This window comes from Triticum urartu, chromosome 1A (assembly GCF_056163025.1).
Source record: "Triticum urartu cultivar PI428250 chromosome 1A, HENAU_Tu73, whole genome shotgun sequence".
Lineage (NCBI taxonomy): Eukaryota > Viridiplantae > Streptophyta > Magnoliopsida > Poales > Poaceae > Triticum > Triticum urartu.
Window position 1 is genome coordinate 6,894,631 of NC_141873.1, and position 12,207 is coordinate 6,906,837.

The 12,207-nt window shown below is 38.3% G+C and overlaps 1 long non-coding RNA gene and 2 pseudogenes across 3 annotated transcripts; 1 reads left to right on the forward strand and 2 right to left on the reverse strand.

Annotated features, from left to right (window-relative positions):
• Window positions 1–1,328: 1,328 nt before the first annotated feature.
• Window positions 1,329–2,720, reverse strand: LOC147988209 (protein neprosin-like; annotated as a pseudogene). Its single transcript, XR_015610186.1, has 2 exons — window positions 2,550–2,720; window positions 1,329–1,810 (listed from the first exon to the last, which is right to left on the reverse strand). The product of XR_015610186.1 is annotated as a protein neprosin-like (transcript).
• A 268-nt stretch (window positions 2,721–2,988) lies between these two features.
• On the reverse strand, window positions 2,989–4,501 carry LOC147988210 (uncharacterized). Its single transcript, XR_015615977.1, has 3 exons — window positions 4,350–4,501; window positions 4,009–4,092; window positions 2,989–3,144 (listed from the first exon to the last, which is right to left on the reverse strand). It is a non-coding gene; the product is annotated as an uncharacterized LOC147988210 (long non-coding RNA).
• A 5,379-nt stretch (window positions 4,502–9,880) lies between these two features.
• On the forward strand, window positions 9,881–12,093 carry LOC125527660 (vacuolar protein sorting-associated protein 60.1-like; annotated as a pseudogene). Its single transcript, XR_015615970.1, has 6 exons — window positions 9,881–10,085; window positions 10,210–10,389; window positions 10,854–10,925; window positions 11,016–11,127; window positions 11,347–11,492; window positions 11,944–12,093. The product of XR_015615970.1 is annotated as a vacuolar protein sorting-associated protein 60.1-like (transcript).
• The last annotated feature ends 114 nt before the right edge of the window (window positions 12,094–12,207 follow it).

The window sequence follows — 12,207 nt, forward strand, 5'->3', positions numbered from 1 at the left end:
TCCTGCTCACTGTGCCCAGCTGATATACTGACGCCCGTGTGGATAGATCATTGTGCCCAGCTGATATTTCTTATGTGCAGCAGTGCCGGATCTGATCATAGTTCGTGAGATGCTGCGCACAGCATCACGACCATCATGGGTGAATCCTATGGTCCCCCTTGAAAAAAAAGAGGGTGAATCCTATGGTATGCCCAAAATAATTATGGTGGACAATCAAGCCAAAAGAGAATGTTTGGTGAAGCCGGCCCAGATTTTTTTTAGAGAAAAAGGACACACTGTCCGCTTTCATTCATTATATTGACGAAACATGAAGAGCTCGGATGCTAAGCACATTCACATGTATCAGAACTTCAGAAGTAAGGTTCAGGTTTCCAACAGAAATTTTAAAACGCGCCACATGAGGCTAGTAGCACAAGCAGGCAGATCGCCACAGAAGGAGTGCTTGCAGGTTCCGAGTTGGCTCAGGATGTATCTTCTCATGCTTCCAGTTGAATGATCTACATCACATCTCCAGCACTGACGGGAAGACTTGGAGCTCTCTTGCGCCTGATCAAGCATGAGTCCAGGCTATATATATGGAGCAACTCTCCAGTTGATGGACAAAACGATCCAGCAGTTCTGATTGCGCATCCAAAATTGGTTGACATGCCATCCTCTGTAAGTGTTTTTACTTAGTATATATACTATACGTCTCATGACATCCTCTGTAAGTCTGTATTAGGCATGGCGCAGATGGCAATTTTTGTAATATTGCTTGCCTGTCGACCAAAGCTATCGTGTAGCAAAGGTCTCTGAACTCGAAGGTTGTTCAAATTATCGTGTTAGCTTCTAAATTTTCTGCTACAAGTCATCACGAGAAACGAAAGCAAAAGCAAGCATCGTGCCCGTCTCTGGCTTAGGGTGTGTGCTCGATCAGCCCCCGTCATCATCATCATCACCGTGACACCGTCATCTCCTGCATGCCTGGGTTGAGAGAGACGAGAGATTCAGGTGCTGCCTGACTCGTCTGCTTGTGCAGGAAGGAAGGAGTGTGCTCCACTTTCTCTATGCACCAACCCTGCACTGCACACAGTGAGCATCTTTTTTTTTGAGACAAGCTCCAGGCTTTCAGTGGATGGAGGGTTTGGCCACAGCAGCAGGTGCACACACAGAATAAACATTTCGCGCCCAAACACACACTCCTAATTCATCAGATGGATAATATACCACAATGGTTGGTAGTGTTTTACTATTGTTACCTAGCTCCTGTCAGAAGTGCACGTGTTGGGAACGGCATAAGTGCACGGTGAAAACCAATAATTTAATAAACTAGAGACGATGGCGATAATCAACATCAAGACCAAGTTGGAACAAAATAAATGAAATAAGGGACAGTCTTTGACCATTAAGTAACATATTTTTTATTTATTGAACGCAAATGGCAATACAATTTATTTTTATCAACCAACACAACCACCTGGTCCACCATAGTTGAACATATAACCCTTCTTATATTCGTGAAATAAATTATTTGCTCTATAACAATCTGCCTGTCAACTAACTTGACCATGGGAATGCCAAAGAGGTCGGAAGGATGACCATTTGGATTGTAATTCTGAATGTGCTTGAAGTACGCAGATTTCTTATCGTCATAATCGGGGAAGTGACCGCTACCCATTGGAGGACCATGTGCATTCTTCAAGTAATTCACGAATCCAGTCAAGGCTTGTATACGTTGTGATCCGGGGCAAAGCTTATTTGGAAAATGTCCCAAAAATGATGGTTTTTGTAAATCATGACGGTACACCACCCAATCTCCGGAATTTGGATCCTGTAGTCAAGGGATTGATGACATCAATGAACAATAAATTTCATGTACAAGAAGAGTAGAAAACATGTTGTTATTTGCAAGAATCTTGGGTGGCGTACAATTTCCTAGATTCCAATGTTTCATATTTTCTTAATAAAATACAAAGCATGGTACTTAATAACCGTGTGAATTTATGCCTAACTAATTTTAACATTAATAAAATATATCTTTGTTAATTTAATCCTCTATTCTTAAATAGTTGCAAACCACTACCTATTTTTCCTATTCAAGCAGCCATGCCACGTCAACAAGTCGTACATGTTAGTTATAAGTTTACTTTTCTTTCTATGTGTGCATCCATATCACATCAACAAGTCATGCATGTTCCCCGTAAGTTATATTTTTCATATGTGCTTGTTTTTCCTATCCATGCAGTCTTGCCACGCCAGCAAGTCATGCATGTTCATCATAAATTACTGTTTTTGCATTTATTTTTTGTTGTCATGAATGGATTATATGTTGGGCACTCTGAGGATACCTATGCAGTTCATATTTCACATTTTGTTAGAAAAATGGAATTCTGTTAACTACAATCCATCTTTTTCTCTTTTGTAGTTGCTCTTATAGCATCTATTTACGTGATTCATTCGATGAGGTTGCTGCAGGAACGCGCATGTATCATCTACTTATTGTAGAAATAGTAGCATATTTGTGAATTTGTATAGATATAGTAATCTCCAGAATGGGACAAATGGTGCACCTTGTTGAGGCTAAGCCTAACGTAGTGGTCTTGTTCGCCATAAATTGATGGAGGAGCCACGGCTTGTCCAGGCACCAGATTAGCTCGACTTGCAGGAACAAATCCTGGGCACTGCAAGTTGTAGCACCCCTTCGATTTCAAGTCCTTCTGAGCAACAAAAAAAGGAAACATGTATTATTTTGGATGTAAAGAGACTTTTACTTAGTCCAGTAGTGCCTCTAACTCCTACGAAATACCAGAAAACTATATGGGGACCACAATAATATATAACTTGTTAAAATGACATTGATTATACTTACGGTCCAATATGTAAAGAAGCAAATATCTCTGTTCTGGTACAAAGAGGGGGAAATCTGCAAGCACAAGCAAATTATGAAATAGTTGTTTATTCAAAAGCATTTTGACTTTACCATAATGGGTGATATGTTTGTACATGAAATCCAACTTGAATTAAGTTGTAGTTTCCTCCATATTGACAATTGATCTGTAAGGATGCTCCGGATTCTTGAGAAGTTCCTTGATTTGGTGAAGCCCATATACTCATGTCAGCTCGAAGGCCGTAGAATTGGCCTGGCTCTGTGTGCCACATTGCATACTAGTGATAGAAGATTATAGCTCAAATTAGTAAATAACCAGAAAAATCTATAGAGAACGACATAATAAACAAGTGATGGTGTGCGTTCTTGGCCTTGGTATGAGGTTCACCTACCAGACATTTACAATGGGGAATTTTTCATGCTATCTTGGAGTTAGTCTAGATTAGTTTTCATTGGCCTTGTTGAGTATATCATACTGGATTTAGCTTCCTCCATGGGGAGTGGTATCAATCCAACGCAGTTAGACCTTTTGTGGTGATGCATGCAATGCTTTAGTTCATGTGCATTTTCGATGGTCTTACTTACGTGTTTGGGCTCACACCATTTTCTCTCCTTGTGTCATGGGTGAAACAAGATTTGATTCTCTCTCTAATATGTGTGAAGTGTATTGCCAATAAAGTTGGTATGTCAGCATAAGTCTCCAATAGAGTATGTCTTAAATGCCTTTCTGAATCTATTGTTCACAGTATTTTGGTAGCATGTTTTGTATGTAATGATCATAGCTTTCGCGGTATATAGGGGATCAAGATAAGTTCATTTAGGTGTATGCCTTTTATCTGGTCTTTATGTACCACCTTGTCTCTTGGACCATTGACCATAATTTAGATTGACCAGCAATGATTTAGATACATCACGAATAAATTAGATTTCTACTATTTTTTATCTATGGTTTAAATATGTGATGCTTATATTGGAAATACCTTGACTTTGCCTTTTATATTTGTCACATGTCACTCTGGCATATACATTGTGACGTTTTTTGTGATCAATACCCAACAAGAAATTAACAAAATATCCCAAATCTAACACATGAAAAAGTAAAGAGAGATATATAGAGAGAGAATGGGCTTGAGTGTGTGTACATGAGAAACAATGCCGCCTCCTTCATTCATGATATCAGCTCTCCAAGGAAAATGGAAAGGTTTAGGTCTTAAAAGAGTGGTGTTCTGCAGAGGGAAATAATAGTTCATGACTAGTTAGCATATATAATTGATGTACAGAGTCTTTGAAAGATAAGTATTTGTTTCACATATGTGTCCTAAATTTTAGTTGGGCATATAAGTAACATAAAGTAGTTATGAATATCAACACCAATAGTAATTATCAAGATTAAGTGGTCAAGTAGATACAACAATGGGATAATACATAAAGCAATTGATAAAAAGTTGTATATATCAAAATCTAAAAGTAAACTATTGATTACCTTCTCATTTGTCTGGAGATTGACATCTACGTCTATCGATTCAACAAAGGTGAGGTGGAAAGTTATACACAAAAAGCATAGTAAGACCGATATTACAACATAATCACCTCCCATTTGTATAGGTAATTGTGTTATTTTTATGAAATAGTAACTATGTGATTCTTGATGTACTTGTATCTTCTTCATAGAACACAACTTATATGGAATTGAGCCAGGTTCTTTTTTTAGAAGGCTTTAGATTGCATTATATTGATGATGCACTGAACATTTAATGGGTAGTCATCCGATGAACTAATCTTTCTAGAGTTGGGTATAAATCAATTGTTTAATTAATGTTCATTAAATATGGACTTGGTTTACATCCAATTAATGATTGCTTGATGGCCTATCTTTTATATGAATATAGATCAATTTATGCATCAATAATAATTAACAATGGACTTGATTTACATCCAAGGAAAGGATGTATGAGGACATATACAATGGTATTATCTTAGAAGTGCCACTTAGGATAATTGCAGAGGTGGAGGAGAGAGAAACCATAAGAAAAGACTTGCCTTCTCTTCATTAAGAGATGATCTCTTAGCAAAAATTCTCTCACCACATAATTAGGAATATCTTGTTATTAGAGATCAGACGAAGAGTAATACATTGTACATCATTTTTTGTTGTCTTCTCTAGATTACATAGGGGACATAAGATAAGACAATCTTATTAACCATTGTACATGCCCTCATGATCTATATATATGCAAAAAATAGGCATTGTCTCAATGTTCCTTAAGTGTGGAGCCGATATGCATCTAATGAATGTTTGATTCATGATATATTTTTGTTTAGATATGAATATAGATAGATTTTTAATCAATTTTTATTTCTTAGTGGACTTGATTGACACTTTCCTCCATTTAACACATATACCAGTTAAGTTAAAGAGGGTCTCCATGTTAATTGCAGGAAAATTGGGCTAATGTTAATATTACAACACCTATAGACATGGGACCATTAGCTGACCTGGCTACAAAAATATACTATATGTACCCTATTGATAATACCATTTGTTGGAATGACTCACAAATTTCATCATTCGCCATTCATTGACTACAATCTAGGGCCACGACACCAAGATAATCCTCACGATCTCATGATACATCCATTTTGCATCATGTTTTTATATCGATATTTATTGCATTATGGGTTGTTATTACACATTATGTCAAAATACTTATGCCTATTCTCTCTTATTTTACAAGGTTTACATGAAGAGGGAGAATGCCAGCAGCTGGAATTCTGGACTGGAAAAGGAGCAAATATTAGAGACCTATTCTGCACAGGTCCAAAAGTCCTGAAACTCCAGGGAAGTCAGTTTCAGAATATATAAAAAATATTGGGCGAAGGAAGCACCAGAGGGGGGCCACCCACCATCCACGAGGGTGGGGGGCGCGCCCCCTGCCTCGTGGGCCCCCTGGCAGGCCTCCGATGCCCATCTTTGGCTATATGAAGTCTTTCGCCCTGGAAAAAAATCATAAGCAAGCTCTCGGAATGAAACTCCGCCGCCACAAGGCGAAACCTTGGTGGAACCAATCTAGGGCTCCAGCGGAGCTGTTCTGCCGGGGAAACATCCTTCCGGGAGGGGGAAATCACCACCATCAATCCTCTCATCGGGAGGGGGTCAATCTCCATCAACATCTTCACCAGCACCATGTCATCTCAAACCCTAATTCATCTCTTGTATCCAATCTTTGTCCCAAAACCTCAGATTGGTATCTGTGGGTTGCTAGTAGTGTTGATTACTCCTTGTAGTTGATGCTAGTTGGTTTATTTGGTGGAAGATCATATGTTCAGATCCTTTATGCATATTAATACCCCTTTGATTATGAACATGAATATGATTTGTGAGTAGTTAAGTTTGTTCCTAAGGACATGGGAGAAGTCTTACTATAAGTAGTCATGTGAATTTGGTAATCGTTTGATATTTTGATGAGATGTATGTTGTCTCTCCTCTAGTGGTGTCATGTGAACGTCGACTACATGACACTTCACCATTATTTGGGCCTAGGGGAAGGCATTGGGAAGTAGTAAGTAGATGATGGGTTGCTAGAGTGACAGAAGCTTAAACCCTAGTTTATGCGTTGCTTCGTAAGGGGCTGATTTGGATCCATATGTTCCATGCTATGGTTAGGTTGCCTTAATAATTATTTTGTGTAGTTGCGGATGCTTGCAAGAGGGGTTAATCATAAGTGGAATGCTTGTCCAAGGAAGAGCAGTACCCAAGCACCGGTCCATTCACATATCAAATTATCAAAGTACCGAACAAGAATCATATGAGCGTAATGAAAACTAGCTTGACGATAATTCCCATGTGTCATCGGGAGCGTTTTCCTTTATATAAGAGTTTGTCCAGGCTTGTCCTTTGCTACAAAAAGGATTGGGCCATTTTGCTGCACATGATTTACTTTTATTACTTGTTACTCGTTACAAATTACCTTATCACAAAACTATCTGTGACCGATAATTTTAATGCTTGCAGATAATACCTTACTGAAAACCGCTTATCATTTCCTTCTGCTCCTCGTTGGGTTCGACACTCTTACTTAATCAAAGGACTACGATAGATCCCCTATACTTGTGGGTCATCATCTCACAATGACGACACCAAGCCCAAATGCCTCAAAAGATTTGCAAATATATTGCGAATAGAACATCTCCAATTTTAGAGACAAACATCATTGAAAATATATCTATCCATTTTGAAGTTTAATTGTGTTGATTAGAAAATATTAATCTACTAATAGTTGTGATTAAGGAAAAATTCATGTGTTTCTTTACGTGTAGAAATACATGGAGCCACAGGAAGACGCGCCTGTCAGGCAGAAAACTTGGAGTGACCATATCTTGTAGGTGGTCGAAAGTAGTCATGGAGATTGACCAGCTCCTAGGGACTTTGGGCTTGGCGGCTGTTCCAGCGGAGCAAGAAGAACAGCAAATCATGGTACCTTCTGTTGTGGCGTTCCGGCCCTCGAGGCCAACGGTTGTGTCACTCCTGCTTGCCATCACCGTCGCGTGTGACTCTAGATCTGTGCTTCCCTGTCAGCGGCAATGGATGAGTTGCGGGAGAATCGCGGGAAGAAGTTGCGCACCATACAATTTATATGGTCTGATAAAGCCATGTGTGGAGGGCAAAACAGCAGCACGTCCCTCAAGAATTAGGCCGATAACAGGGCAATGCGTGGAGTTCTAGCATGAGAAACAAGGGCATGTTTTCCGCTGTAAAAGCTTTTTTAGAAGAATCCGTTGTAACAACTTTGGGCCCATGCCTAGCGCGAAGGGATTCCACGCCATCATTGAGAAGGCATGAGCTGACCCATTTGATAGGCTTTTTTAATCATCGTACATCCGTTTGTTTGGGCCATTTCAGGTCTCCCGTCTAGACCTTGGGCTGTTTTCGGACCATCATTTTATGTGGTGTAGACTACTTCAGCCCATCGTAATTGTGAGGTCCATCACGGGCACCAAAACATAGAGCCTGGCACGCACACACAGTTGACTAGAATTGCCTTCGCCAAGCGCGAGAGCTATATCACAATTGATGTATGTCGTTTTTTGCTAGCGTTACGACGTCAATCACCTACAGGCGTGTCCAGTGGGCCAGTCCATTGAGCGGAAGCATTCCCAAAAGTTTTGGGAAGCTTCCAAATGGTCTTTTCTTCTCTGTGTTTTTTGCTTGTTTTTTTTGACCCGGTTTCTATTTCTACTTTTTCCTTTTCTTCTTTGGTTTCTTTCTTTTTGGTTTTCCGTTCTTCTCTTTTACCTTTTCCTTTTTAAATACATGACTTTGAAATAATAGTTTTATTTTCTACTATTTTTTCCTCCCAGTTTTTTTACCTTTTATGTTTAATTTTCTTTTCTTTTACTTTTTAATTTCAAAATTTTCTATAAATGTTCAGATATTCTAAATTGTTCATGTTTTTATGAAAAAAATCACATTTTTTCAAATCATTTTTTATTTTACCAAAATATGTTCAAAATTTAAAATTTTAATCACAATTTCAAGAAATTTTAAAAAACTTTTCACATTTCTAAAAAAAAATTCGAGACATCAAAAATTATTTGGGATTTTTAAATATTGTTCACCATAAAACATAAAATTATCAGTGTAATTAAAAATTATTCACCGTATATTAAGGAAATTTCATTGTACATAATTAAAATGTTCATTGCATATTCAATAATTCTTCAGTGTGATTTTGTAAAATTGTTAACCATATATAAAATTTTCATTTTATATAAATAAAATGTTCAAAAAAAATATATAATTAATTGATAAGTGTGTATTTTTTTAAAAAGTAATTTGAAAATTGTTCACTTTTTTAAAATTTGCATAGAATTTCGATTTTTTGCTTGGATTTAAAAAAATCGTGTTTTTCGTGTTTTCAAAGAGTTCACTCTTTAAAAAAAATTCAAATTTCTTAAAGAATTTATCTTTTATAAAAATATTCAGAATTTTGAATTCGCAAACATTAAAAAGTTACAATTTTCGGAGAAAAAGAAAACAACCACCACACTAGCTCGCGCTGGCTCGCTGGTGCCACAGCGCTAGCACTCGCTGACCTATTTAGGGGTGATCAGCGAGGGACTCGTACGCTAGCGCTTGCTAAAAGCGATGTATAGTAGCGCAAGAGCTATATATTTCAAATGCTCTACTTTTTCTTTTGTGTACACACTGAATATTTTTCAAATGCATGATGAACATTTTATAAAATACGTATTTGAACATGTTTTGGAACACATGATAACCATTTTTCATGTACATGTTTAATATTTTTCAATACATGTGAAACATTTTCAGGATACAACTTGATAATTTTGTAAATGCATGATGAATATTTTTTAAATGCACATTGAATGAATACGCGTTGGACATTTTCCATATACATGCAAACATTTTTTAATTATATGTTGAGCATGGACAAACTTGTTTTTTGAAATTTATGAACATAATTTTGTTGAAAGTGTGAACATTTTAAAATGTCACAAACATTCTATTGAATGGTGTGGTTTGTTTTAAATCATATGAAAACAAGTTGTACTGCATGAGAATTTTTTAAACTCACGAACATATTTCTCAATTGTACGAACATTTTTTAAAGCCGCGAGAACATAATTTTTTACATTCCCCGAAACATTTTTATATTACAGGTTGAACATTCTTTAAAAACTACCGGTAAACCACGGCACTTATTTTGGAATGGATGATTTTTTTCAACTTCCTCCGTAAAGAACTATAAAAATCACTAAAACTAGTGATTTGAACGCTTTTATATTCCTTTATAGAGGGGTATATATCCACATATCTATAGTACTATCTTTTTCGTCCCAAAATAAGTGTCTCAACTTTATACCAACTTTGTATCAAGACATACAAATTTGATACAAAGTTGAGACACTTATTTTGGGATGGAGAAAGTACTAAGTATATTTTAGTGCACTTTTGGAATATAAGCATAAGTGAAAAAGAATAGCCTCACACCCGCGGGAAAGAAAAAAGGCCTGTATTGGGCATCGAGGCCGTCGCTGCCAAGTTGCGCCGCCTGGAAGCCGGGACGGCCGACCGTGTGCTCCGTCCCCGCCGGCGAGCGACTCCGGTGTCCGCTCGTCGGCAACGACACCGACCTCGTCGGCCAGCTCTTCTCTCCGCTATTCTACATCGAGGTCGCCAACTTCATCGACTCCTCAGGTCAGTAGGTGCTCTCTCCTTCTACCAAATCCAACAACTTCCGTTGATTGATGCCACAGATGAAGAAAACTGTTGATCGTTGCTGGCTTGCTGCTGATTTTGGTAGTTTGAGCACCGATTTCAGGGGCAGGACGAGGATTCGGAGGAGGGAGGAGAGCAGGGCCATAAAGATCCGCTCCCGCACACCACCTGTTCGATGAAATGCCCAAAACGCGCCACAGCAATGTGTTCTTCTCCTCTCTTCCCAGCGGCAACGACATCCATCAATGTTGACAAGTCAACATCTAAAAGGTTGTCCAAGAAGGTATATATAGCTGAATCCCGAATCGTCCCCCCCCCCCCCTCTTTACAATAATAGGTCATTTTTGTGTAGTTTCAAAACCTCCTTATAGGTAAAATCCTGTGTTCTTATCTACTCATTAGGTTACTTGTTATAGAAACTGCTGATTTCAAACACTAGCACGTTCTTGACATGGACAAGACAGCAGTGGAAATGCTATCAGTTAAAGGGTGCTGATTACCCTGTACCATTTAATCATTCCTCTTGTGGCCGTAGGCTATTATTCTAGTGCTCTAATCTTTATACTCCACATGCTTTCCCTACAGGTGTGAAGGTCAACGTGACATCTTGTCCAACCAAACTTATAATCTTGACTAACTTGCTTTCGCATTAAAGATGCTCAACACAGTGTACAGTTTCCGACCAAGTTCATGATAGATTCTTATTCTGGCTCCCAAACTTATGTTGAATTGTTTTTCATTTAACAGATGACTGCAATGAAAGCTACCAATAAAGAGCTGAAAGGGATGATGAAAACTGTCAGGATTGAAGATATAGATGTATGCAACATCACTGTTCATGTCTTCAAGATTTTCAGCTTATTTTCTTCGAATTACATCTGAATCCGTACCTGCTTTCATAATCTGCAGAGCATGCAAGACGAAATGATGGATCTTATGGATGTGAGCAATGAAATACAAGAAACTCTTGGTAGAAGCTACATTGTCCCAGATGACATCGATGAGGAGGAACTTATGGGGGGTATGGCTCTTATTCTGTAGTTGGTTATTCTCAGATAATTCAAAAGTTTACTTGGCCAACTAGTTTTCCTTGCAGTGGTTACCAGCTTTGTACTTATATCAGTCTTAGGTCTAGGATTTTATTTGAAACGTTTCTTTGGCACTTTGGTTGTCATCCTGTACTGGTTAATTTACAGACAATTCTGTTTGCTGTTCTCATTCTGTATGTTGGAAAATGAAGAGCTTGATGCTTTGGAAGCCGATATGGACTTTGAATCGAATTCAGTCCCATTACCTCCAACCAGACAAGGAGACTGATCATGATTCTGAGCTTAACTTACCTCTGCACCAAGTGGCCATGCAGCAGTTCCGCCGAACCGGCAGCAGGTATGTGAATCGCAAGACTGACTAGTTCAGTTTCTGTTCACATTGATTCTGATGCTGATATCCCTAGGAAGAAATCGATGGTTCCTTTATCTTGTGACATGATCTAATTTGACAGGCTAGATGCTTGAGATCATTATGAATGTAGTGCTGAACTCATAACTCTTGTATTTTTGGCTCAACTTTATGATGCATGCATATGTTGTTGGTATGAACAATTTGAGCTTATAATAGCTTGATCTTAATAGTAAAAGAAACACACAGAAGGAGAACATGCAAACCATTTTCATGCCAAACATGTGGTATGTGATGGATTTCATCATGAACTTCGAAGTCTCCATTGAACATCTCACACGCCACATACTTCAATTTTCTTGATTCCCCCTGATTGCGATGTCAACCCTTGTCAACCAGTAGACTAATTTACTCTGCAACCGTTTCTCTGTTGATGCAGGAGGATGAACTGGGACTGCCTACCATGCCGCACGCATCAATTCGTACCTGAATGAAAGTAACAAAAAAGCTATGGTGTAGGTTTTGATCTCGTTGTAAATGGTCGGCACTTTGTTTATGCATGGACAAATTCATTGTATCTTGCATCATATACCACTGCAATTTGTTGAACGATGGAATGTCTCTTTCCCTTTGTGCTGGAACAATAGTGTGTGATAAAGGGTGTGTTCTCTATACGGCTGTACATCCTGTTGTTAGTATGTTT